At 40.4% G+C, this 26,460-nt stretch overlaps 1 pseudogene; it reads right to left on the bottom strand.

Moving 5' to 3' along the window:
• Nucleotides 1-2,796: 2,796 nt before the first annotated feature.
• On the bottom strand, nt 2,797-4,300 carry LOC100415666 (acylglycerol kinase, mitochondrial-like; annotated as a pseudogene).
• Between the last annotated feature and the right edge of the window lie 22,160 nt (nt 4,301-26,460).

Genomic DNA, 26,460 nt, shown 5'->3' with positions numbered 1-26,460 from the left:
TCCGCCATCCACTGGTGTCACTGTGCTGTTCCATAATCATGACCAGGAGTCCACCATCCACTGGTGTCATTGTGCTGTTCCATAATCATGACCAGGAGTCCGCCATCCACTGGTGTCACTGTGCTGTTCCATAATCATGACCAGGAGTCCGCCATCCACTGGTGTCACTGTGCTGTTCCATAATCATGACCAGGAGTCCGCCATCCACTGGTGTCACTGTGCTGTTCCATAATCATGACCAGGAGTCCGCCATCCACTGGTGTCATTGTGCTGTTCCATAATCATGACCAGGACTCCGCCATCCACTGGTGTCATTGTGCTGTTCCATAATCATGACCAGGAGTCCGCCATCCACTGGTGTCATTGTGCTGTTCCATAATCATGACCAGGACTCCGCCATCCACTGGTGTCACTGTGCTGTTCCATAATCATGACCAGGAGTCCACCATCCACTGGTGTCACTGTGCTGTTCCATAATCATGACCAGGAGTCCGCCATCCACTGGTGTCATTGTGCTATTCCATGTTCCCACTGGATCCCAGAATACAACGTGAATTATTCTTTCTGGAATTGGACACGTGATCTTCTTGATAATCTAAGTACAGCTGTAGGACTAGAAGAACCCTGGTCTGAAGGATGCCACATGGCTCACAATCTACCAGGTCCCCTTGGATTACTTATGAAAGAGGAATAATTATAAACATCATGCCTAAGTAAGCATTACTGAAAGTCTTCTCTGATTTCACCAAATGATGTGTACAGGAATGTTCATAGCAGCTTTACTACCAGTATCTCTGTATTAGTCCATTCTCACACTACTATAAAGAACTTCCCTGAGACTGGGTGATTTAGAAAGAAAAGAAGTCTCATTGACCCACAGTTCTGCATGTTTGTGGAGGCCTCAGGAAACTTACAATTATGGCAGAAGTGTAACCATCTTTCCTTGTCTGAGATAATGCCCGGAGTTCTTTGTCCTACCTCCAAGATGTTTAAGGAGCACGGACAGGAAGATGAAGTTAGAGCAAAAGTTCATAATTGAGAAAAGAAAGCTCTCTGCTGGAAGAGAAGGGGTCCCAGACAGGACTGGGGTCCAGGGTTTTCATGGACTGGGAAAGGTGCTTAGTCTGAGAGCTGTTTTGGTGAATGTGTGACTCACCTTGGCCAAGGATCAACCAGGAGCGGAAGTGATGATTCGTAGAGGCTGCTCAGCTTGGCCAAGGACCTATTATCAGAGGCTGAAGTAATGATTCACACAGCTGGACTTACAACCCTAATAAAGGAAAGTTGAGTATCCACTGGAATCCACCAGAGCCCACCACACCTATGCCCACAAAGGGAGAAGGAACTGTTCCTGGAAGTCCACTGACCATATACAGGACAAAGGCCTTTCTATGCCAGGACTTATTCCCTTATCTGAGTGAGCTGGAGGTTTGTTCAAGTTTTTATCTAAATGGGCCAGAGGTTTTTTTCTATCTGCAGCCGTGGGCATATCTCCAGGCCCAGCACCCTGTGCTGGTTCCCTGCAGCTTGAATTTTATCCCAGGCTGCTTTTTATGTTATGTGGGGACTGAGGCAGTGATCCACAGGCCAGGGGCTCTCTGGGACCCTTCCCTTGTTATCTGCCTAAGGCAAGCTAACTAACTCCTTTCAGGAGAAGTAGGTACATCTTACATGGTGGCAGGCAAGAGAGATGGATGAAGGAAGAACTTCCAAACACTTAAAAAACCATCCAATCTCACGAGAAATAACTCACTATTATGAGAACAGCATGGGGGGAACAAACTGCCTCCACGATCCAGTCACCTCCCTCCCTCAACACATGGGCACTATAGTGACACTTGGGAATTACAACTTGAGATAAGATTTGGGTGAGGACACAGAATCAAATCATATCACTATCCCAACTGGAAACAACTGAAATACCCATCATTAGGACAATGGATACATAAAGTGAAAATTCATGCAATAGGATACACATGGTTCCTGACTTTTTTTTTTAGTGATATAACAGTTTTTGTTTTAAAATACCAGTATTTACACAACACCAGCAAATACGTACTTTGTCAACTAACTTCCCATGAAAAAATTTTAGATGGCAACTTAGATGGGTGAGGGGATACATGATTTTTCAAACACTTTTGGGGGCACATGAGCAGAACACTTTGTGGACCACTGTTTTCTAAAACACTATTATTTCTCCAAGTATGGTTGAGGGACAACTTACAGAATCACCTGGGAAGGGTGGCCGACTTGTAAAAAAATGCACACTCCTGGGCCCCTTCCCCAAATTGGGTTATTGGGTTTGGGGTGGACCCCAAACAAATTTTCAACATGCATCCCAGGTGGCTCTCATGCAAACCGTTTAGGAAGCACTACTTAAGAAAATAAAAACTAGCATTTTACAGTATTGTAGCCATGGCTGGAGGTGGAAACAACCTCACATACATTTCTGGACTGAGAATAGAGAACTGAAATAAAAGCTAAACAGAAGTCGGAGCTCACAAAATAGCAGCACCCATGGAGGAGCCTAGAAGTAGGAAAGGGTCACCAGGGAAGTAAGGCACTTTCCCCGGAATTACCAGCATGGTCAAGGAACAGAACAAGAATGGAAGGGCTTAGGCAGGCTAAGCCCACTGTGGGCTCTCCACTGTGGTTGCATTACGGAAGAAATCAGAAGGAAGTCTTTTTCCATCTTGAACCAGCCTGAGGAAAGTTCGTGTTTAGGAGGGTCGACCGTCACACCAAAATAAAACATGCACGAACAAAGCTGATTGCAAAGCAGGTGACAGAGCACACTGGGAAGCACTGCTGGAGAGGGCAGAGGGGTACTTGCCTGAAAATGCCCTTGGGACCCTCTGACAACACTGTTGGGATGGTTGAGGCTCCTGTTTCCTTTTGGTCCCACCGGTGGCCTAAAGTGTGGTCACAGAGCACTTATCTTCTGCCTGCTCACTGAGTGGGGCTTGCCAGCATCTCTCTCTTCCTAGGATCACAGAAGAACTGCAGCTTTCTGGGGAGCAGTTTCACCTCCACAGGCATTGCTTCATACTCCTCACTGTCGATGCTAAAAGAGCCCCCGGCCCCCTCGGGGACAAGCAAAGTGCACTGGCTGGCTTGGAGATACTCCATGCCCTCAGCATGCCGCTTGGGGTTCCTCACCTTTCGACTTCCTATAGTCATAAAGTCTCCTTTGCTGATGGAGTCAGGTTCAATGCAGATGTTCATAAAATCTTCCTTGCTAGTTGGGTCAAGATGGTTGTTCCGTGTTGTGATGGACAGTTCAATGGTGGACAGCTGCCCATCTTTCCAGACCTCTGGGCTCACCTCTTGGGAAAGGGCATCCTGTGGTTGTGCCCAGAAGGATGCAAACCTTCGTAATATTCTCCTGTACAAAGAAGGCCGTTGTACAGGTGTCTCTTCTGGTTCGCTGGGAGGTCTCTCTGTAGGTCCCGTGTACGAGACAGAGGCTTGATGAGTCTGAGGCCACTCCTTAAGAGTGCTGAAAACGTGGGCTGCTTTAGTTTTTAGAGGCCCAAGACACCAGTACGATCCCCATCGAAGGATCCCCATCGAAGGCCGGTCACTGCAAACACAGGCTGTTCCTTTTCCCCCTTGATCCGCAGGACTTCAAGTGTAACTGTCTCTCCTCTCACAACGGCAAGCGTGGCATCAGTAATATGTTGGACTTTGTTTCCACTTTTGGCAAAGAGGATATGACTCAAACTGCTGGTCTTTCCCAGTGGGATAAATCCAATGGGAATCTTACTGAAGGTAGCCTCATCTGTCGTCGAAGAAGTCCAGTTACGACCTCCTGCCTGTCCCGTGTCCTCCTGCAACAATGCTCACGTCTGTGTTTTCCATCAGGTCCAGGCTCGTCCCTCGTAATCTTTCCTAACAGTAGTCACATCCATGCCGGATAAATGTAAAATTGGGGCAGCATTTCTTTCAAATAGAGTCCTGGCTTTGCCTTTGCAAGCTGCAGGATTGAGAAAAACAGTTGCCTTCTTCATTTGTGCATTGGGAGGAATGAGTTGATTGCCAAACACCCATAGTCCCAGCTGCTCAGGAGGCTGAAGCAGAAGAATCACTTGAACCCAGGAGGCAGAGGTTGCAGTAAGCCAAGATCACATCACTTTACTCCAACCCGGGCAACAGAGCGGGCCTCTGTCAGTGTTTTCCATACAGCCAATGGCCTCCCCAGGTCAGCAGGCAAAGCCCAGCGGTGGTTTTCTTCCCATTATTTCGAAGTGTTTTAAAGAACACCATCATCTTCTAGAGATTTTCACGGCTGGTCCCGCTCGCTGGTTCCTGACTCAACAATGGTTTGAATGACTTATGATTTTTTAACTTTAAGATGGTATGGAGACCATACTTCAAGTACCCATACAACCATGCTGTTTTTCACTTTCAGTACAGTGTCCACTAAATTACGCAAAATATTCAACAGTTTATTATCAAGTAGTGTTAGATTTTTTAGCTCAAGTATAGGCTAATTTAGGTTCTCTGAATATGTGTAAGGTAGGTGAGGCTAAGCTATGATGTTCAGTATGTTAGGTGTATTAAATACATTTGACTAACTATATTATCAACTTATAACAGGTTTATCAAGATACACCCCATTATAAGTTGAGGAGCATCTGTACTATACAGCAGGAAAAAAAGAACTGAGGGGAAAGGATGCCCTAATTCATAAATAATGTTGAGAAAACTGCTTAGCCATATGCAGAAAGCAGAAACTGGAATCCTTCCTTACACCTTTTACAAAAGTTAACTCCAGATGGATTAAAGATTTAAACATAAGAACTAACACCATAAAAACTCTAGAAGAAAACCTAGGCAATATCACTCAGGACATAGGCATGGGCAAGGACTTCATGACTGAAATACCAAAAGCAATGGCAACAAAAGCCAAAATTGATATATGGTATCTAATGAAACTCCAGAGCTTTGGCACAGCAAAAGAAACCACCATTAGAGTGAATCGGCAACCAATAGTATGGGAAAAAATTTTTGCAATCTACCCATCTGACAAAGGGCTGATATCCAGAATCTACAAAGAACTTAAACATATTTATAAGAAAAAAATCCCACCAAAAAGTGGGTGAAGGATATGAACAGATACTTTTCAAAAGAAGACATTTATGCAGCCAACAAACATGAAAAAAATGCTCATCATCACTGGTCATCAGAGAGATGCAAATCAAAACCACATTGAGATACCATCTCATGCCAGTTAGAATGGCGATCATTAAAAAATCTGGAGACAACAGATGCTGGAGAGGATGTGGAGAAATAGGAACACTTTTACACTGTTTGTGTGAATGTAAGTTAGTTTAACCATTGTGGAAAACAGTGTGGCAATTCCTCAAGGATCTAGAAATAGAAATACCATTAGACCCAGCAATCTCATTACTGATTATATACCCAAAGGATTATAAATAATTCTGTTATAAAGACACATGCACTCATATGTTTACTGCAGCACTGTTCACAATAGCAAAGACTTGGAGCCAACCCAAATGCCCATCAATGATAGGCTGGATAAAGAAAATATGGCACATATACACCATGGGATACTATGCAGCCATAAAAAAGGATGAGTTAATGTCCTTTGCAGGGACAGGGATAAAGCTGGAAACCATCATTCTCAGCAAACTGACACAAGAACAGAAAACCAAACACCACATGTTCTCACTCATAAGTGGGTGTTGAACAATGAGAACACATGGACACAACGAGGGGAACATCACCCACCAGGGCCTGCTGGTGGGTGGGAGGATAGGGAAGGTATAGCATTAGGAGAAATACCTAATGTAGATGACAGCTGATGGATACAGCAAATCACCAAGGCACCTGTATACCTATGTCACAAACCTGCACATGCTGCACATGCACCCCAGAACTTAAAGTGTAATTAAAAAAATAGAGAAAAAGAAAAGAAAATGAGAGGAAAAAAGAACAAATGAATACTGGCTGCAATCATATGGCTCCAACTTTTAGACTTTATGTTTGGTGAAAGCAGCCAGGTGATAAAGAACACATACTGCATAATTCCACTTAAATGAAGTTCAAAAACAGGCAAAACTAATTGATTATAACAGAATCCAGACTCAGTTTCCTTGAAGTGTCTGGGTCTTGACTGAAGAGGGGCATGAAGGATATTTCCAGCTGCTGAAAATGTATCACATCTCAATCTAAGTAGTAGTTATTTGGATAAATACGTAAAAATTTCGTTGCGCTGACACTTAAGAATAGTGTACTTTATTCACTTTATTATATGTGTGCTAAAAGTCGATATTAAAATTTGGTTTTAAATCTGCTCTGAATCATTTGACCATGAGCACACTGACTAATCTGCCACATCATAAAATACTACAGTGAACCATCACAGCAATACATCTAAAAATGCCACCATCCTGGTACTCTTCTTAAACGTATTCCTCCTGGACATGCAGTGACCTTTATGTTTTCAAGACGATATGTTCTGAAAGAACATGAATTTTGAATTTTTATTCAGTTTCAGTAACAGATATGCTCAGACTTGCCTGTGTTCTGAGATTTAGCTGCTGTGTTATCAGCGACATGTATTTATCAACACACCCGGTGCAGAGATGCAATTCCATATGCAATATATGTCCACTAGTAATCATATCAGCCAGCAACAACATAGCCTTATGCAACATATAGATTATTTTAAGTGGGGCAAAATTGAATTTTTATAAATGGAAGGCTACTCAAATTCCATTTTCAAGATTTATTTTTCCTAATTTCTCCATTCAAATCAGCAAAACACTTAAGTAATTCATTAGCTAAAGCCACCTCAATAATAATGCTTCTTAAAATATTCCTTTAATAAAATATCCTGTTTCTTTTATAAGTTTCTCCCTCTTTTTCAATTTGCTTAAAACTACACCACAGGTCAAGCAGAGAAAAACACAAGTTCTGATAACTTCTGTTTTTTCTTTTTCTTTTTCCTTTTTTTTTTAGAGATTAGGTCTCCCTCTGTCACCCAGGCTGGAGTGCAGTGGTGTGATTGTGGCTCACTGAAATCTTGACCTCCCAGGCTCGAGCTATCCTCCCACCTGAGCCTCCCCAATAGCTGGGACTAAAGGAAAACGCCACCACAACTGGCCTAGTCTTGTATTATTTGTAGACGCAGGATCTCACCATGTTGTCCAGGATGGACTCCAACTCGTGAGCTCATGCAATCCACCCACCTCAGCCTCCACATGTGCTGGGATTTCAGGCAGGAGCCACCACATCTGGCCTTTTGTTTTGTCTTTCCTCACTAAGTCTTCGGTAGTGAGTCACTGGAAGAACAAAGAGATCGAGTAATAAAATCATTTAAAGTCAGGCCCACCCAGCTTAAGTCAGATGCAATTTGTTAACATGAGGCTTATGAATCCCAGGTTTTATTAGAAAACATTGATTTCCAGAGGTTTAGGAGTCTGAAGATCTTGGTAACTGGCCCCCTATGCTGACCAAGAACTTGGGGAAATTGCAGTCTCTTTCCAGACTACTTTTCAAGAAATTTCTCCCTGGTTGCTTTTCAGAACTAAATGATTTTTTTTGCTCGAAAAATTGAACAAACAACTGAATTCTGGCCTCGCAAAGGACTCTTCTGTTTTCGGGTTGGTGGCATTTTGGCTACAGCGTGTCATCTGCCTTTTCAGACTGTGCTATCTCCCAGGACATCCCTGAAAATAAGATCACGTATTTTAATAAAAAGGAATGGATGTGTGATATTGAACTTGTTCTTGCTCGTGTTAAGCCAAACCTATTCAAGAATTCATGAGGACCTGATATTTATTAAAATTTCACTAAGTACAAAATTATAAATTTTGACTGTCTTCTAGAAAAAGAATATATTTTATTTCATATAAGGGCCAAAAATAGTATTATGTATTGACAGTGAAATATAATAGACAACCTTTACAATGCTAGGTACATAGGAAGTGCCTAATACTTTCTCACTGACTGATCTACATGTAAATGAACTGCGTGATTCTTAACAAACTTTTACGGATTGGGAAGCTCTGAAAATTTGTTACTTATTCAAAAAAGATCTAAAAGATCAGTCCCTGAATGAGCAGCTCTATTGCTCTGTCCAACTCTCTTTGGCCTAGGTGAGAGGATATTTAACTTAGATTTAACTGGTCTTCAGTTGTGTCTACTTGACCTTCCATGTCACAAATGGACTAGAAGCCAGATATGCACAGAGCAGAAAAGTCAATAGCTGACCTCCAAAATCAATTCAGGGAAGCATTTTCAGTACTTAACTTTGTATTGTTCAAGTTTCTGTACAAAGAAAACAAACTAGGCCAACTTCTGGCCCTGTAGGCACTCATAATGCATAGCGTTCTGGCCTCCAGCATAAATCTATCTACTGAAGAACGAGGTGATTGTAATACAATAGTAGTTCTCCCTGACACCCAGGGTTTTGTTTTTTGTGGTTTCAATTACCCAAGGTCAACCAGAGTCTGGAAATAGGTGAGTACAGTACAATAAGGTATTTTGAGAGGGAGAGACAAATCACATTCACATAACTTTTATTACAGTATATTATTATAATTGTTCTATTTTATTATTTTTGTTAATGTCTTAACATGCCTATTTGTAAATTAACCTTAATCACAGTTAACGTATGTCTAGAAAAAGACATCGCATATATAGGGTTAGCTACTATCCACAGTTTTAAGAATTCACTGGAGGTTTTGGACCATTTCCCCACAGAAAAGAAGAGACTGAGGTATACAGTGTTCAAAGATAAATATCCCTTCAGGTTGAAGCTGAATGAATGCATATTTGGAGTGAATAGAGACAGAGATATGAGAGTATTTGTTTATATACCCTGATCTAGAAAGCAGGAAGCTGTTGAGTTGTTTTCTCTTTTATTTTTTTTTCTTTTGAGACAGGGTCTCATGGAGTGCAGTGACACAGTAACTGCTCACTACAACCTCAACGTCCTAGACTCAAGCAGTCCTCCTACTTCAGCCTTCGGAGTAGCTGGGACTACAGACGTGTGCCACAATCCCTGCCTAATTTTTTTTTTGTATATATAGGATCCCACTATGTTTCCCAGGCTAGTCTCGAACTCCTGTGCTCAAGTCATCCTCTGGCCATGGCTTCCCAAAGTGCTGGGATCATAGGCATGGGCCACCATGCCCAGCTGCTGCCTTTTTTTTAAAAAAATATCATTTTGCTTCTTTTGGTTTTTGTCCTTTAATTTCAACTTAGTCTTTATGTTCTACCAATGTTCAAGAGGTATATTTCCAGAAAGAAAGCTTGCTAATTCAATATTATTAGTTTATCTGAGTTTAGTATACCATCTGTAGCATATTATATTAGCTAATTTTTTTCAAAGTTCAATTTACATACACTAGCCAAAGTCTTTGTGACTTCAGTAATGCTGATAAATTGGAAAAGGATATAGAAAAAATCCTCTAAACATTGGCTTCCTGAAATTGAGCACATTTCATGAATTATAAGTAGTTATTCCAGTATTTCAATAGGTAACTACATAAATATTTCTGACTGTCTCACTGACACCATTAGTATTGAGTCAATTCTGGTCCCTCAGGAAAACAGAAGCCACCCGGTGCATCATGGATCTTAAAGATGCATGTAATAAAGAATTAGGGTGTTAGGGTGGCTCACGCCTGTAATCCCAGCACTTTGGGAGGCCAAAGCGGGAGGATAACTTGTGGTCAGGAGTTCAAGACCAGCCTGGCCAACATGGTTAAAACCTGTCTCTACTAAAAATACAAAAATGAGCCAGGCATGGTGGCAGCACCTGTAATCCCAGCTACTCAGGAGGCTGAGGCAGGAGAATCACTTGAACCTGGGAGGCGGAGGTTGCAATGAGCTGAGATAGTGCCATTGTACTCCAGCCTGGGTGACAAGAGCAAGACTCTGTCTCAAAGAAAAAAAAAGAGGGATTTATACTTCCATCAGAAAATAGGAGAATAGAGATAGAGAAGCTTTTACCAAAATTTAGGAGTCTTGCCTCTGAAGGTTGTTCTGCACATGTACCCCAAAACCTAAAATGCAATTAAAAAAATAAAAATAAAAAAAGAAGTCACCATAGCCTAAAGCACTGAAGTGGTTGGTTGAAGGTCTTTTCTGGAAGCTGCTGCAATTCTCCGGTGTCTCTAGAAAAGTCTTATGAAGAAACTCAGAATGAAACCACTAAACTGGTGGTTCTCAAGTGCTTACCTCTGACCACACATCTGGCTGCAACCATTTCCAGAGAAGAATTATTTTCTTCCAAGTTTCTTTCATTGCCAAACTCAAACCTGGGATTACGCAGGGAAGGGGATTCTGGGATATACAGTTCACAGTTTCTTTGCTGAAACGTACAGGAGACTTTGGCTCCCATCTAAAAGACTGTTGGGTGCACAACGGACATCAGGTGGTCCAGCAGAAGTGCTCCCAATCTGTGCATCAATTTCTAAAATAGTGCTCATGATAAGGTATTATTATCTTAAAAGGACACTTGTGTTCCATTTAAAAGTTGGAAGGATTCTTCAAGAAAAAAGAAAAGTGTGATATTTTAACCCTGGCTTGGAAAGTAATAATGAACAATAGCATAGAAAATGTACCAAAAAGCTGATGAAAAACAAAAGAAAACGTGAATTTATTTAATCCAATATTTTCACACTTTCTGGATGAAGAAACACTTATGTATGTTCTGCATCGCTTGTTAACAACATTCCACAGTACACTTTTATATAAACCCTATTCTAGAGGATGCTTTTAGTGTGCTTCAAGGTTACTAAACAAATCTACAGTTAAATGAAATGTACTGACTAAATGTATTTATCTCTTCTTTCTCCTGGCACTTCACTGAAATCACAGTATTGTGATCACTAAGGCATAAACCCCCAAAACAAAAGGAATGAAAAAAAAACATTCACGATGACAGATTTCAGCAGTTTTGAAAGATAGATAATAAATGTAAAATTAGTAACTGGGGAAACGTCCTTTAAAATATTTAACAACCAGGATGACCTGGGCACCAGCCAATCGGAAGAGAATCTAGAATAGTTTAGAGCTGAGTCTTGGAGGCTCCCTGATGGGCGAAATATTAACTCACTCATCAGTGGTTCGATGGTGGGGAGTTGAAGACTGAGTTTGAAGCTAAAGACTATTTTTCAGGGTCAGAGGATGTGATTTTTCATTGCTATGCTCAATTCTTTATTTCTTTTCCTTTTAAAGAATACCCCACTTGACTCAGGATTCTTGACTTTAGTTTGAATACATACAACAACGAGTAACATTGCTATTATTGATCTTTAAAGATCATTAGGATTGAATACTTGGCATTTTCTTGGTGCTGATTCACATTATTAGATTCTCTAGTTGCTTGTTGAAGGACAAGAAAGGTGAAGGGTTAAGTGAAGTGCTGGTCAACAGTTAAATTACTTTGCTACACTCTGGACCCAGGATACTAATTTATATCTCAACAACTATGCTAATTCTGTTCACCAAAGAGAATGGCTTTCCCTGTTTTCTCTGATGTTTTTAATTTTATTCTTCCCTTATGAACAAATTTAAAATTCTATTTATTTAAAAGCTTTTCCACTAATTCTAGGCCATACTGAGCTTTCATTCTTCTGCCATGCTACAATGCCTGCTTTCTGTGTCATACATTTGGGCTTATAACAAAGACAATCTTGAGCCATTATCTGTGCTTTTCATCTGATCTCATACTACCTATGAGATTGTGAACCTCTTGAGAGAGAGAATACCCCTTGTCAAAAATATTTGCTGGGTGTATTAATCAGGTCCAACCAAAGAAACAGAACTAGTAACAAAACTAGCAGGAGACATATTTATTACAAGGAACTGGCTAGTATAATTGTAGGGACTGGGCAAGTAAGTTCAAAGTCCATAGGCAGAGGATAAGCCGGATGGAATCACACAGGCATGAACTGAAGCTTCCTATTCACAGGTAATGGTCAGAAAGAAAGATTCACAGGGAAGGGAGAACAACTATAGACCCAGCAGCTGCCTGGAGTCTTGCCTTAGGAAAAGCCTAAGCCCTCTTCTAAAAGCTTTCCAAGTCATTCAGATTCACCCAGAATAAACTTCTTCTTCATTAACTTAGAGTCAACTGATTAGGAACTTTAATTATATCTCTAAAATCTCTTCACAGCAGTACCTAGATTAATATTTTAATAAATGGAAGAAGTTGTATGTATGCTACAAAATGACCGCTGCCTCTCTACTTTCTCATGAGAGAATAACCTTTGTAACCTGCCCTAGTCAGACACGTATAGAGAATCCGGGGATGATAGTTCAGCCCAGTCAAACTGGCAAATCGAAAAGCTATCGCACTAAGCATGTAGTGTGTAGGAAGTAGAGAAAATTTTTGCTGTCCTTTAAGAAGAAATAAAGTCCTACATACTTATTTCCTGTCTCCCCAAATGCCTGGCTCTATGCTGGATATATAACAGTTACACAATAAATACCTAAAGAAATAGGTGGCCTTGGCTAATTTCTATCCAATTTGATTTTGATTGATTTGGGTACTAAAGAGCTTGATGAGAACATTGTTTTGTCTGCATAAAATGATTTAATGGGAAGAAATGGTTGAGTTAATGGCAGCATTGTGGTTTCTCTCATTTAGATCTGTTAAGAAGTACATGCCGAATGCTAATTTCTGAAAATAGCACAAAATGCTCTGTTTGATAGAGCATTTATTCAGCAAGTCATTTTAAATTCACAGCATAAGCCATCAATAAGAATTATCAAAATAATGGAAAAAACAATGATAACCCGTCCTCAAGGTCAGTAATACTGTTTACTCGTTCATTTAATAAATATTAATCAAGTGTCTTCTATGCACTATCACGGTTCCATGCGCTGGAGATATGGTGGAGGACAAAACACTTTCTACACACATAGAGCTTGTTATGTGGGAGGTGACAGAAGATTTTTAAATGAACAATTTAATATATAAAATGTCAGTTAATCAGAGCAGATTCAATAACTTAGGGCCTGAAATTTACACAACTTTAATAGTCTTGATTTAAAGAAAAATAAATCATAAAATCAATGAATACCTACAAATGAATTAGACTGAATTAGATATATGAACTAATACTTATATTGAATGGGAAAATAAATTATAAATTTTACAAACCTGATGTGATGATTAATTTTTGTTCCAATTTGACTAGGCTAAGGGATGCCCGAGAGTTGGTAAAACGCTCTTTTTGGATGTATCTATAAAGGTGTTTTGGAAGAGATTAGCATTCAAATAGCTAGTTTGAGCAAAAAAAGATCTATCTTCATCAATGTGGGTAGATGTCATTCAATCCCTTGAGGGCCCAGATGGAAGACAAAGGCAGAGAAAGAAAAAATCTACTTTCCCTTTTCCGAGGCTGGAGCATCCATCTTTTCCTGCCCTTGGACATGAGAATTCTAGATTCTCAGGCCTTTGGACTCCAGGACTTATCAGTGACCCCAGATCTCAGGCCTTTGACCTTAGACTCAGAATTCTAACATCAGCTCCTCAAGTTCTCAGGCTTTTAGACTCAGATTGAATTGCACCACCAGCTTCCCCGGTCCTCCAGTTTGCAGATGATATATGGGACTTTCTGGCCTCCACAAGCATATGAACCAATTCTCATAGTCTTTTATGCTTGTGGAGGCCAGAAACCTTTTATATAGCCAGAGGCCAGAAATCTTTTATATAGCCGTATGTATCCTACGGGTTGTGCTTCTCTGAAGAAACTTGACTAATACAGCTGACAAATAATTTTAAAAAAAAGAAAATTTAGGAAAATACCGTAATGTTTTAATTAATTCTCGGCCACACCATTTAGTCACTTTTTGCTACATTTTTGGCAGCATATTCTGATGACTATGAAAATTATAATATTCTGCAATAATTTCTACACAGAAAAATGCTAATTCAGGTTTCCTTCTGTAATGGTTGATCAAATTTTTGTTATTATTTGTATTACTGATGATGATGTTGATGATTTAGAAAGATTTTGCTTTCAGCTTCACCACTCCTTATTGGTAATGTCATACAAATTTTTGTAGTATATTATAAATTTTGTGCTAAAACACAGAGAACATGATATATTATATTATAGGATTCCCATCAAAAGGGTTTTTCTCATTATATGTTATGTATTGCATTATAAAATATATTCCTAATACCACAACATTTTGCTTTTGATTAGGCATCAATGAGAACTAGATCTTCCACTAATAATTTTTTATGTCTAGTGGAAAAAACAGTTTTCCATGGAGTCACTTCTGGCATTTTATGCTTCAAACCTTGTTTCTTCCCCATTGCCCTCATAATTCCTAGGCCAGGCCCTGTGAACACACTCCAGTTGTCCTAAGACTTCTGGCCCTGCCCCTCTAACCCAAAATGCCCAGTGTATCCCCAACTCAACTTCCCCTTGGTTAGACCTTAACAATGCCTGCTGCTATTCCAATACCACCTGGAAAGAAGAGAAATAGGATACGTGATTATGATTTTAAAAATAAACTTACTTGGAGAGAGATCCAAGATGGCTGATCACTAACAGCTCAGGATTGTAGCTCTCAGTGAAAGCTCAGAGAATGACAGGACGCCGAACTTTCAGATGAATTTTTGTCGCTCATGGACCAGCAGATTTCTAGTGGAGGAGCCCCACGGGTCGCCAGCGTGACTCTTGTGGCCAGCGCAGCGGTTTAGCAGCACCGTGGCGCAGCAGCTCTTCATGCAGAGTAAACAGGACTGGTTCCCTTACTGACTGATGCTTGGAGCTCTGGGAAGGCAGAGCCACTTGTTGCGGACTCAAGAAGGAAGCCAGACAAGAGATTCCCAGGCAGAAGAGCACCATCAGTCTTATCTTGGCTGGCACAGTGGGTTGCTTGAATCCCAGAACTGGGAATCAATAAATTGGACATCGACTCAGAAACCTAATTAGAAAGGCAGTAATTGTAAAGATGATAGATGTATAAATTTATAATAAAAGGAAAAAAACAGCCTAAGAAGGCCGACCATACCCCAAATCAGAACCCCTCTCCCTCTACAGGGGATTGCAGTTCCTCATCAGCTTCGGAACAAGCCCTGATGGAAAAGTAGGCTTCAGAAGGTGGATGATAAGAAACTTCTGGGAATTAAAAGAACTTGTTCTAACCCAATGCAAAGAAACTAAGAACTTTGAAAAAAGGTTTGATGAAATGCTGAAAAGAATAGACAATATAGGGAGGAATATAAATGAACTAACAGAGTTGAAAAATACAACATGAGAACTTAGTGAAATATGCACAAGTTTAAATAGCAGAATGAATCAAGCAGAAGAAAGAATATCAGAGGTCGAAGACCAACTTAATGAAATCAAACAACAAGACAAGAATAGAGAAAAAAGGATGAAAAGGAATGAGCAAAATCTCCAAGAAATATGGAACTATGTAAAAAGACCCAATCTACGTTTGATTGGTGTACCTGAATGGATGGAGAGAATGAATTCAAGCTGGAAAATACTTTTCAGGATATTATCCAGGAAAATTTTCCCAATCTAGCAAAGCAGGACACTATTCAACCCCAGGTAATACAGAGAACACCACAAAGATATTCCTCAAGAAGAGCAACCCCAAGGCACATAATCATTAGATTCACCAGGGTTGAAACGAAGGAGAAAATGCTAAGGGCAGCCAGAGAGAAAGGCCAGGTTACCCATAAAGGGAAGCCTATTAGACTTACAGCAGATCTCTCAGTGGAAACCCTACAAGCCAGAAGAGGGTGGGGGCCAATTTTCAACATACTTAAAGAACAGAACTTTCAGCCTAGAATCTCATATCCTGCCAAACTAAGCTTCACAAGTGAAGGAAAAATAAAATCTTTTATGAACAAGCAAATACTCAGAGATTTTATTACCACCAGGCCTGCTTTACAAGAACTTCTGAAAGAAGCATTATACATAGAAAGGAACAACCAGTATGAGCCTTTCTAAAAATATACCAAAAAGTAAAGAGCATCAACATAAAGAAGAATTTACACCAACAAATGGATAAAACAGCCAGTTAACATCAAATGGCAGTAACCCTAAATTTAAACCAACTAAATCCCCCTATCAAAAGATACAGCCAAAACCTAATGGTATATCCAAAGATACACAAAGACTCAAAACAAAGGGTTGGAGAAAAATTTACCAACCAAATGGAGAGCAAAAATAAATAAACAAACAAAAAGCAGGAGTTGCAATTCTCACATTTGATAAAAGAGATTTCAAAGCAACAAAGATACAGTGGTAAAAGGATCAGTGCAACAATAAGAGAGTTTAATACCCAGATACATAAGACCCACAATGAGATTTGGACTCAACGAGACAGAAAATTAATAAGGATATCCCGGACTTCAAGTCACATCCGGAACAAGTAAACTCAAGAAATATTTATAGAGTTCTCCATTTTAAATACACAAAATATTGATCGGCCATTATTAATACCCACTTTTAGAATGAAGCAATATTCCTGTTCTCTCTCCCTCTTTTTCTTCCTCTTTCTTCCTCTCCTTCTCTCCTTTTTTTACTTTTCTTTTTTTTTTTTTTAATTTTTTATTGGATTTTAGGTTTCGGGGTACATGAGCAGAGCATGCAAGACAGTTGCGTAGGTACACACATGGCAGTGTGCTTTTCTTTCCTTCTCCCCTTCACCCACATTTGGCATTTCTCCCCAGGCTATCCCTCCTCACCTCCCCCTCCCACTGGCCCTCCCCTTTTTCCCCCAATAGACCCCAGTGTTTAGTACTCCCCTTTCTGTGTCCATGTGTTCTCATTTTTCATCACCCGCCTATGAGTGAGAATATGCGGTGTTTCATTTTCTGTTCTTGTGTCAGTTTGCTGAGGATGACGTTCTCCAGATTCATCCATGTCCCTACAAACAACACAAGCTCATCATTTCTGATTGCTGCATAATATTCCATGGTGTATATGTGCCACATTTTTCCAATCCAGTCTATTATCAATGGGCATTTTGGTTGATTCCAGGTCTTTGCTATTGTAAACAGTGCTGCAATGAACATTCGTGTACATGTGTCCTTATAGTAGAACGATTTATAGTCTTTTGGATATATACCCAGTAATGGGATTGCTGGGTCAAATAAAATTTCTATTTCTAAGGCCTTGAGAAATCGCCACACTGTCTTCCACAATGGTTGGACTAATTTACACTCCCACCAACAGTGTAAAAGTGTTCCTTTTTCTCCACATCCTCTCCAGCATCTGTTGTCTCCAGATTTTTTAATGATCGCCATTCTAACTGGCGTGAGTGGTATCCCAATGTGGTTTTGATTTGCATCTCTCTGATGACCAGTGACGATGGGCATTTTTTCATATGATTGTTGGCCTCATATCTGTCTTCTTTCGTAAAGTATCTGTTCATATCCTTTGCCCACTTTTGAATGGGCTTGTTTGTTTTTTTCCTGTAAATCTGTTTAAGTTCTTTGCAAATTCTGGATATCAGCCCTTTGTCAGATGGGTAAACTGCAAAAATGTTTTCCCATTCTGTTGGTTGCCGATACACTCTAGTGACTGTTTCTTTTGGCATGCAGAAGCTGTGGAGTTTGATTAGGTCCCATTTGTCTATTTTGGCTTTTGTTACCAATGCTTTAGGTGTTTTGTTCATGAAGTCCTTGCCTACTCCTATGTCCTGGATAGTTTTGCCTAGATTTCCTTCTAGGGTTTTTATGGTGCCAGGTCTTATGTTTAAGTCTTTAATCCATCTGGAGTTAATTTTAGTGTGAGGTGTCAGGAAGGGGTCCAGTTTCTGCTTTCTGCACATGGCTAGCCAGTTTTCCCAACACCATTTGTTAAACAGAGAATCCTTTCCCCCTTGCTTGTTTTTATCAGGTTTATCAAAGATTGTATAGTTGTAGATATGTTGTGTTGCCTCCGGTGCCTCTGTTTTGTTCCATTGGTCTATATCTCTGTTTTGGTACCAGGACCATGCTGTTTTGATTACTGTAGCCTTGTAGTATAGTTTGAAATCCGGTAGTGTGATGCCCCCCGCTGTGTTCTTTTTGCTTAGAATTGACTTGGCTATGCGGGCTCTCTTTTGGTTCCATATGAAGTTCATGGTGGTTTTTTCCAGTTCTGTGAAGAAAGTCGATGGTAGCTTGATGGGGATAGCGTTGATTCTGTAAATTACTTTGGGCAGTATAGCCATTTTCACGATGTTAATTCTTCCTAACCATGAACATGGAATGTTTCTCCATCTGTTTGTGTCCTCTCTGATTTCGTTGAGCAGTGGTTTGTAGTTCTCCTTGAAGAGGTCCCTTACGTTCCTTGTGAGTTGTATTCCAAGGTATTTTATTCTTTTTGTAGCAATTGTGAATGGCAGTTCGTTCTTGATTTGGCTTTCTTTAAGTCTGTTATTGGTTTATAAGAATGCATGTGATTTTTCACATTGATTTTATATCCTGAGACTTTGCTGAAGTTGCTTATCAGTTTCAGGAGTTTTTGGGCTGAGGCCATGGGGTCTTCTAGGTATACTATCATGTCGTCTGCAAATAGAGACAATTTGGCTTCCTCCTTTCCTATTTGAATACCCTTTATTTCTTTTTCTTGCCTGATTGCTCTGGCTAGAACTTCCAGAACTATATTGAATAGGAGTGGTGAAAAAGGGCATCCTTGTCTAGCGCCAGATTTCAAAGGGAATGCTTCCAGTTTTTGCCCATTCAGTATGATATTGGCTGTTGGTTTGTCATAAATAGCTTTTATTACTTTGAGATACGTTCCATCGATACCGAGTTTATTGAGGGTTTTTAGCATAAAGGGCTGTTGAATTTTGTCAAATGCCTTCTCTGCGTCAATTGAGATAATCATGTGGCTTTTGTTTTTGGTTCTGTTTATGTGGTGAATTATGTTTATAGACTTGCATATGTTGAACCAGCCTTGCATCCCCGGGATGAATCCTACTTGATCATGGTGAATAAGTTTTTTGATTTGCTGTTGCATTCGGCTTGCCAATATTTTATTGAAGATTTTTGCATCTATGTTCATCATGGATATTGGCCTGAAGTTTTCTTTTCTTGTTGGGTCTCTGCCGGGTTTTGTTATCAGAATGATGTTGGTCTCGTAAAATGATTTGGGAAGGATTCCCTCTTTTTGCACTGTTTGAAATAATTGTAGAAGGAATGGTACCAGCTCCTCTTTGTGTGTCTGGTAGAATTCGGCTGTGAACCCGTCTGGACCTGGGCTTTTTTTGTGTGGTAGGCTCTTAATTGCTGCCTCGACTTCTGACCTTGTTATTGGTCTATTCATAGTTTCAGCTTCCTCCTGGTTTAGGCTTGGGAGGACACAGGAGTCCAGGAATTTATCCATTTCTTCCAGGTTTACTAGTTTATGTGCATAGAGTTGTTTGTAATATTCTCTGATGATGGCTTGAATTTCTGTGGAATCTGTGGTGATTTCCCCTTTATCATTTTTTATTGCATATATTTGGTTGTTCTCTCTTTTCTTTTTAATCAATCTGGCTAGTGGTCTGTCTATTTTGTTGATCTTTTCAAAAAACCAGCTCTTGGATTTATTGATTTTTTGAAGGGTTTTTCGTGTCTCAATCTCCTTCAGTTCAGCTCTGATCTTAGTTATTTCTTGTCTTCTGCTGAGTTTTGAGTTTTTTTGTTTTTTTTTTGTTTTTTTTTTAATTTTTTATTGGATTATAGGTTTTGGGGTACATGAGCAGAGCATGCAAGACATTTGCTTAGGTACACACATGGCAGTGTGCTTTGCTTTTCTTCTCCCCTTCACCGACATTTGGCATTGAGTTTTGAGTTTTTTTGATCTTGCTCCTCTAGCTCTTTCAATTTTGACGATAGGGTGTCAATTTTGGATCTCTCCATTCTCCTCATATGGGCACTTATTGCTATATACTTTCCTCTAGAGACTGCTTTAAATGTGTCCCAGAGGTTCTGGCATGTTGTGTCTTCCTTCTTATTGGTTTCAAAGAACTTCTTTATTTCTGACTTCATTTCATTGTTTACCCAGTCAACATTCAAGAGCCAGTTGTTCAGTTTCCATGAAGCTGTGCGGTTCTGGGTCGGTTTCTGTATTCTGAGTTCTAACTTGATTGCACTATGGTCTGAGAGGCTGTTTGTTATGATTTCAGTTGTTTTGCATTTGTTGATCAGTGCTTTACTTCCAATTATGTGGTCAATTTTAGAGTAGGTGTGATGTGGTGCTGAGTAGAATGGATATTCTGTGGATTTGGGGTGGAGAGTTCTGTAAATGTCTATCAGGTTTGCTTGCTCCAGGTCTGAGTTCAAGCCCTGGATATCCTTGTTGATTTTCTGTCTGGTTGATCTGTGTAATATTGACAGTGGAGTGTTAAAGTCTCCCACTATTATTGTGTGGGAGTCTAAGTCCTTTTGTAAGTCCTTAAGAACTTCCCTTATGTATCTGGGTGCTCCTGCATTGCGTCCATATATGTTTAGGATCGTTAGCTCTTCTTGTTGTATCGATCCTTTTACCATTATGTAATGGCCTTCTTTGTCTCTTTTGATCTTTGTTGCTTTAAAGTCTATTTTATCAGAGATGAGAATTTCAACTCCTGCTTTTTTTTGCTTTCCATTCGCTTTGTAAATCTTCCTCCATCCATTTATTTTGAGCCTTTGTGTATCCTTGCATGTGAGATGGGTTTCCTGGATACAGCACACTGATGGGTTTTGGCTTTTTATCCAATTTGCCAGTCTGTGTCTTTTGATTGGTGCATTTAGTACATTTACATTTAGGGTTAATATTGTTATGTGTGAATTTGATACTGCCATTTTGATGCTGAATGGCTGTTTTGCCTGTTAGTTGTTGTAGATTCTTCATTATGTTGATGCTCTTTAGCATTTAGTGTGATTTTGGAATGGCTGGTACTGGTTTTCCTTTGTATGTATAGTGCCTCTTTTAGGAGCTCTTGTAAAGCAGGCCTGGTGGTGACAAAATCTTTGAGTACTTGCTTGTTCGCAAAGGATTTTATTTTTCCTTCACTTCTGAAGCTCAGTTTGGCTGGATATGAAATTCTGGGTTGAAAGTTCTTTTCTTTAAGAATGTTGAATATTGGCCCCCACTCTCTTCTGGCTTGTAGTGTTTCTGCCGAGAGATCTGCTGTGAGTCTGATGGGCTTCCCTTTGTGGGTAACTCGACCTTTCTCTCTGGCTGCCCTTAGCATTTTCTCCTTTATTTCAACCTTGTTGAATCTGATGATTATGTGCCTTGGGGTTGCTCTTCTTGCGGAATATCTTTGTGGTGTTCTCTGTATTTCCTGCATTTGAGTGTTGGCCCGTCTTGCTAGGTGGGTGAAGTTTTCCTGGATGATGTCCTGAAGAGTATTTTCCAGCTGGGATTCATTCTCTTCGTCCCCTTCTGGTACACCTCTCAAATGTAAGTTAGGTCTTTTCACATAGTCCCACATTTCTTGGAGACTTTGTTCATTCCTTTTTGCACTTTTTTCTCTTATCTTGGTTTCTCATTTAATTTCATTGAGTTGGTCTTCGACTTCAGATATTCTTTCTTCTGCTTGGTCAATTCGGCTACTGAAACTTGTGCATGCTTCGTGAAGTTCTCGTATTGTGTTTTTCAGCTCCTTTAATTCATTCATATTCCTCTCTAAGTTATCCATTCTTGTTATCATTTCCTTATATCTTTTTTTCAGTTCCTTAGTTTCTTTGCATTGATTTAATACATGTTCTTTTAGCTCACAAAAGTTTCTCATTATCCACCTTCTGAAGTCTAATTCCGTCATTTCGTCACAGTCATTCTCCGTCCAGCTTTGTTCCCTTGCTGGTGAGGAGTTTTGGTCCTTTCTAGGAGGCAAGGTGTTCTGGTTTCGGGTGTTTTCCTCCTTTTTTCGCTGGTTTCTTCCCATCTTTGTGGGTTTATCCACTTGTCGTCTGCGTAGTTGCTGACTTTTCGATTGGGTCTCTGAGTGGACACCCAGATTGTTGTTGATGAAGTATTTCTGTTACTTGGTTTTCCTTCTACCAGCCTAGCCCCTTCGCTGTATGACTGCTGAGGTCCACTCTAGGCCCTGCTTGCCTGGGGTGCACCTCTAGCAGCTGTGGCACAGTGAGGGATGCTACCCGTTTCTTTTTCTGCTATCTTTGTCCCAGGATGATGCCTGCCAAATGTCAGTCTTTTGGATATAGAGGGGTCAGGGAGCTGCTTGAGGAGACAGTCTGTTCTTTTTAGGAGCTCAATTTCTGAGCTGTGAGCTCTGTTGTTCATTCAGTGCTGTTAGGCTACTATGTTTGATTCTGCTGCAACAGAGCTCATTTAAAAAAAACATTTTTTTCTCAAATGCTCTGTGTTGGGGGGTTTGGGCTTTATTTTTCGATGTCCGTTGAGGTGTCCTGCCCAGCTAGAAGGCAGACTAGCCACTGTTTGGCTGCCGAGGCTCCGCCCTGCTGTTGTGTGATTTGCCCTGTTCCTGCAGGCTCTGCTGTGGTCTCCGCCACACCCTGCAGCGGAGTCTCTTCGTTGTAGCGTGTTGCCTCGGCAACGGCAGGCTGCGTCAGCAGTGGGCGTGTATCTCAGTAGGGACGGGTTGCCTCGGCAACGGCTGGCTGCATCAGCAGTGGGCATGTATCTCAGTTGGGGCAGGTTGCCTCGGTAGTGGTGGACGCCCCTCCCCCACAGAGCATCTCGGACCGTCTGCTCGGGATAGTTTGAAATCGTGGTTTTGTTCATCCCACTGGGTACCCCGAACGCTCTGTCCCTGCAATCCCCTGGGCTGGCCTACTGTCCAAGTCTCGTTCAGTCTCAAGTCCAGCCCTCTCAAGTCTCAGGTTGCCGGTTCAACAGGGCACCTAGACAAGCGCGCCCTGTGGGGATTGCTGGGTAGGGCTGGCCGCCGCCGCCCCGGCTGCCGGCTTTGCCAGGCAGACTTACTGCCTGGCGTCCCGTGTCTTTTTTATACTTGGGAGTTTCCCCGTTCTGTGGGCAACAAAGATCAGTCTGGAAATGCAACTCCGACTCACCTCTTTGCGGATTCAACAAGAGCTCCAATCCTGGTTTGTTCTCACAGCGCCATCTTGAGTCCTCTCCCTTTTTTTACTTTTCAACATCCTAGTTCCTCAGCTCTACTCGATACATTCCTCTGAACACCTGATTCCTTGTGATTCTCCCATCCCAATCCATTAAAAACCTCCAATCCATTAAAAAAAAAAAAGATTATAAAGGGTTCAATTCAGCAAGAGGATATAACAATTTTAAATATATATCCACCAACCATAGGAATACCCAGATATATAAAGCAAGTGTTATTAGAGCTGGAGAGAGAAATAGACCCCAATATAATGTTAGCTGGAGATGTCAACACCTCAATTTCATATCCTGCAGACAGAAAATAAACAAAGAAATATGGAACTTAATCTGCATTACCGACCAAGTGGACCTAGAAAAAATAATAATAATTTAAAAAAATAAAAAATAAAAATAAACTTACTTTCATAATTTTTTATAAAATGCATGGCCAAATGAGAGGCCCAGAATAAATAAAGATCAAAGTTTGCAGGACAGTTTAGCAGAAAATTTACTCTGTTATCTGAAATCTGTATTGATTTATTCTATAATATCCCCCATTTCTTCCCTGAGTCGTGCTCATTTTATTGATCTTCATCTGTAAAATAATTGCTTGCAGTATATTGTTGAATCCTGTACTCCCAGACTTTTTGTTTGTTTTGTTTTTGAGACAGAGAGTTTTGCTCTTGTTACCCAGGCTGGAGTGCAATGGCGCGATCTCGGCTCACCGCAATGTCAGCCTCCTAGGTTCAGGCAATTCTCCTGCCTCAGCCTCCTGAGTAGCTGGGATTACAGGCACGCGCCACCATGCCCAGCTAATTTTTTGTATTTTTAGTAGAGACGGGGTTTCACCATGTTGACCAGAATGGTCTCGATCTCTTGACCTCGTGATCCACCCGCCTTGGCCTCCCAAAGTGCTGGGATTACAGGCATCAGCCACCGCACCCAGCTGCCAGACTTTTTACATGGTGTGATGCCTACTGGGTTAAGTCAGTGTCAAATCCAGGAACTTCACATCACTAATACATTTCAGTAGGGTAACACGTGGAATATTATGTTTAAAACAGCGTTATGTATTTTTTTCCGTTTTACCTCACCATCCCACGCTAGCTCTGGTCCCCTGTCTTCTTCCACACTTACTAAGGAGAATAGCTATATTTTGTGAGTGCTATACAGAGTCCAATGGGAGGAAATAAGGTCTCTTCCTAGCTTTGCTTTCCAAAAGCCTAAAGTCCTAAAATGGCCTGGTGAACTGAGACTACTCCTAACCTAGAAATGAGGGAAACAATAAAAGAGAGTGGTACCTTGAGTCCCTAGAGAGAAAGAGTCCCCCACTAAGGAAGGGAACAAAAGATGGAGGAGACATGGTAAGGGTGTAGGTATCAGAGAGGAGGGCTAAAGGGGTGTGGAAGAGTGATGTGGGGCTCCCATTTATGGGCCCTGTGTCCTTTATCTAGGCAAAGCCCTGGGGGTGTGTCACCAAGAGTGCAGACAAAAAACATGAGTAGAGAATCTAGGCAGTTGGGTGTCAGCATCATGGTGGCTTCAGTGCCTCCACCCAGCATGGGATCCTGTGACCACACCGACCACTCATGGAGCCACACAGACAGAAATGAGGATGTGCCAGGGCTGACATGTGTGAAATGAGAAATAGACAAGACGGATGCCGAAGCAGATATGTGCGAGGACAAATGACATTAAGAATCCACTCAGCGCTGGGCGCGGTGGCTCAAGCCTGTAATCCCAGCACTTTGGGAGGCTGAGGCGGGTGGATCACGAGGTCAAGAGATCGAGACCATCCTGGTCAACATGGTGAAACCTCGTCTCTACTAAAAATACAAAAAAAAAAAAAAAAAAAAAATTAGCTGGGCATGGTGGCGCGTGCCTGTAATCCCAGCTACTCGGGAGGCTGAGGCAGGAGAATTGCCTGAACCCAGGAGGCGGAGGTTGCGGTGAGCCGAGATCATGCCATTGCACTCCAGCCTGGGTAACAAGAGCAAAACTCTGTCTCAAAAAAAAAAAAAAAAAAGAAAAGAAAAGAAATCCACTCAGCTAAGAAGGAGTAGAGAACATTCTTCAATTGACCAAGATTAATTGTCTTCCACCCTTCATAAATGGAAGACTAAAAATAGACATCATATCCAGGCACAAAGAACTGTAAGTAGAATTATAAAAAATTTTAACTAGAACAGTTTTAAAAGAATTGCATGTATATGTACATATACAACAAACACAGCACACGTGTATGTCTTGCAGAGTGTATTTCACACACCTAGTTATTAGAGGCCAAGCCATTCTGTTTGAGGGATTCAAAAAATGGCTTTTTCTAAGAAAAATCAAAGAATACATTAGTAAGAAAAGTCTCAAAATTCTCAAGAAAATTCTATGTAACTCTCAGTAACTCAGATTAGTTTTTAGTTGTGGAGAAAGACATTAACATTAACATATTCTGGGTGTATTTCTACAGGTATTTATATTTCACACACTAAGTAGGGTAGATGTGTCTCAGCATTAATCTAGTACTTGCTCTATAAAAGCCATGTCTTCGTTGTAAATATCTCATTTTAAAATTGTCATTAACAAACTAGTCAGGTTTTTTAAATTACCTGACATAACATAAACATAAGAAGAACCTTTATGTTGATTTTCAATATATTAGCTATATTCTAAATTAAATATGGCTATTTTTATGAGGTCCATATTTTTTAGTCCTTAACTTTGAAAAAATCTTATAGAAGATTAGAACATCATCTTCAAATTGGCATACATGATGAGTCACTAACTGAACATGTCTAATTCAGCTAATAAGGAATATATTGTTCATTTTTTCAGAATGATAGTTACTATTTCAGACCAATTAGATGTGCTTGCTATGCTCTTCCACCTCTTCAACGTGTTGTCCCCACAGACCCTTATATAGGAAAGGTTTGCGGGGGCAATATTGCACCTAAGATTGCAAGTGTGCAAGTATACACAGCTGAAAATTGTTTGATTTTTTTCTGACCTAATTAATTTATTTTTAAGTTTTAGGGTACAGGTGCAGGATGTGCAGGTTTGTTACATAGGTAAATGTGTGCCATGGTGGTTTGCTGTACCTATCAACCTGAACATTTTAAATTTGAATAATAATAGTCAAGAATACCGTAGAAAATGTCAGTTTGGAAAAGTTTACAATTTTAGTTTGTAGTCAGTCACCTAAAACCTAAATATTATTTCAAATGCACTTGTAGGACGCTAAGTAGAGAATTGAGAATAAGAAAAACAGCACAGTAAGTAAAAAAATCCATGGACTTCCCTCTCCTTTATCCTATTGTATTGTCTTATTTTCATGTGCCTTTTTAGCCACCTGGATTTCTTCAGGGCTTCCTGTTCTTTGAATTATGATGGAGAATTACTCACTCTCCAGCAGCCAATATTGGAAATAGATACGCTGGAGAAGGGT

Source organism: Callithrix jacchus, chromosome 15 (genome assembly GCF_049354715.1).
Source record: "Callithrix jacchus isolate 240 chromosome 15, calJac240_pri, whole genome shotgun sequence".
Lineage (NCBI taxonomy): Eukaryota > Metazoa > Chordata > Mammalia > Primates > Cebidae > Callithrix > Callithrix jacchus.
The sequence above is the reverse complement of the archived record's forward strand: the minus strand, read 5'-3'. Positions and strand labels throughout refer to the sequence as shown.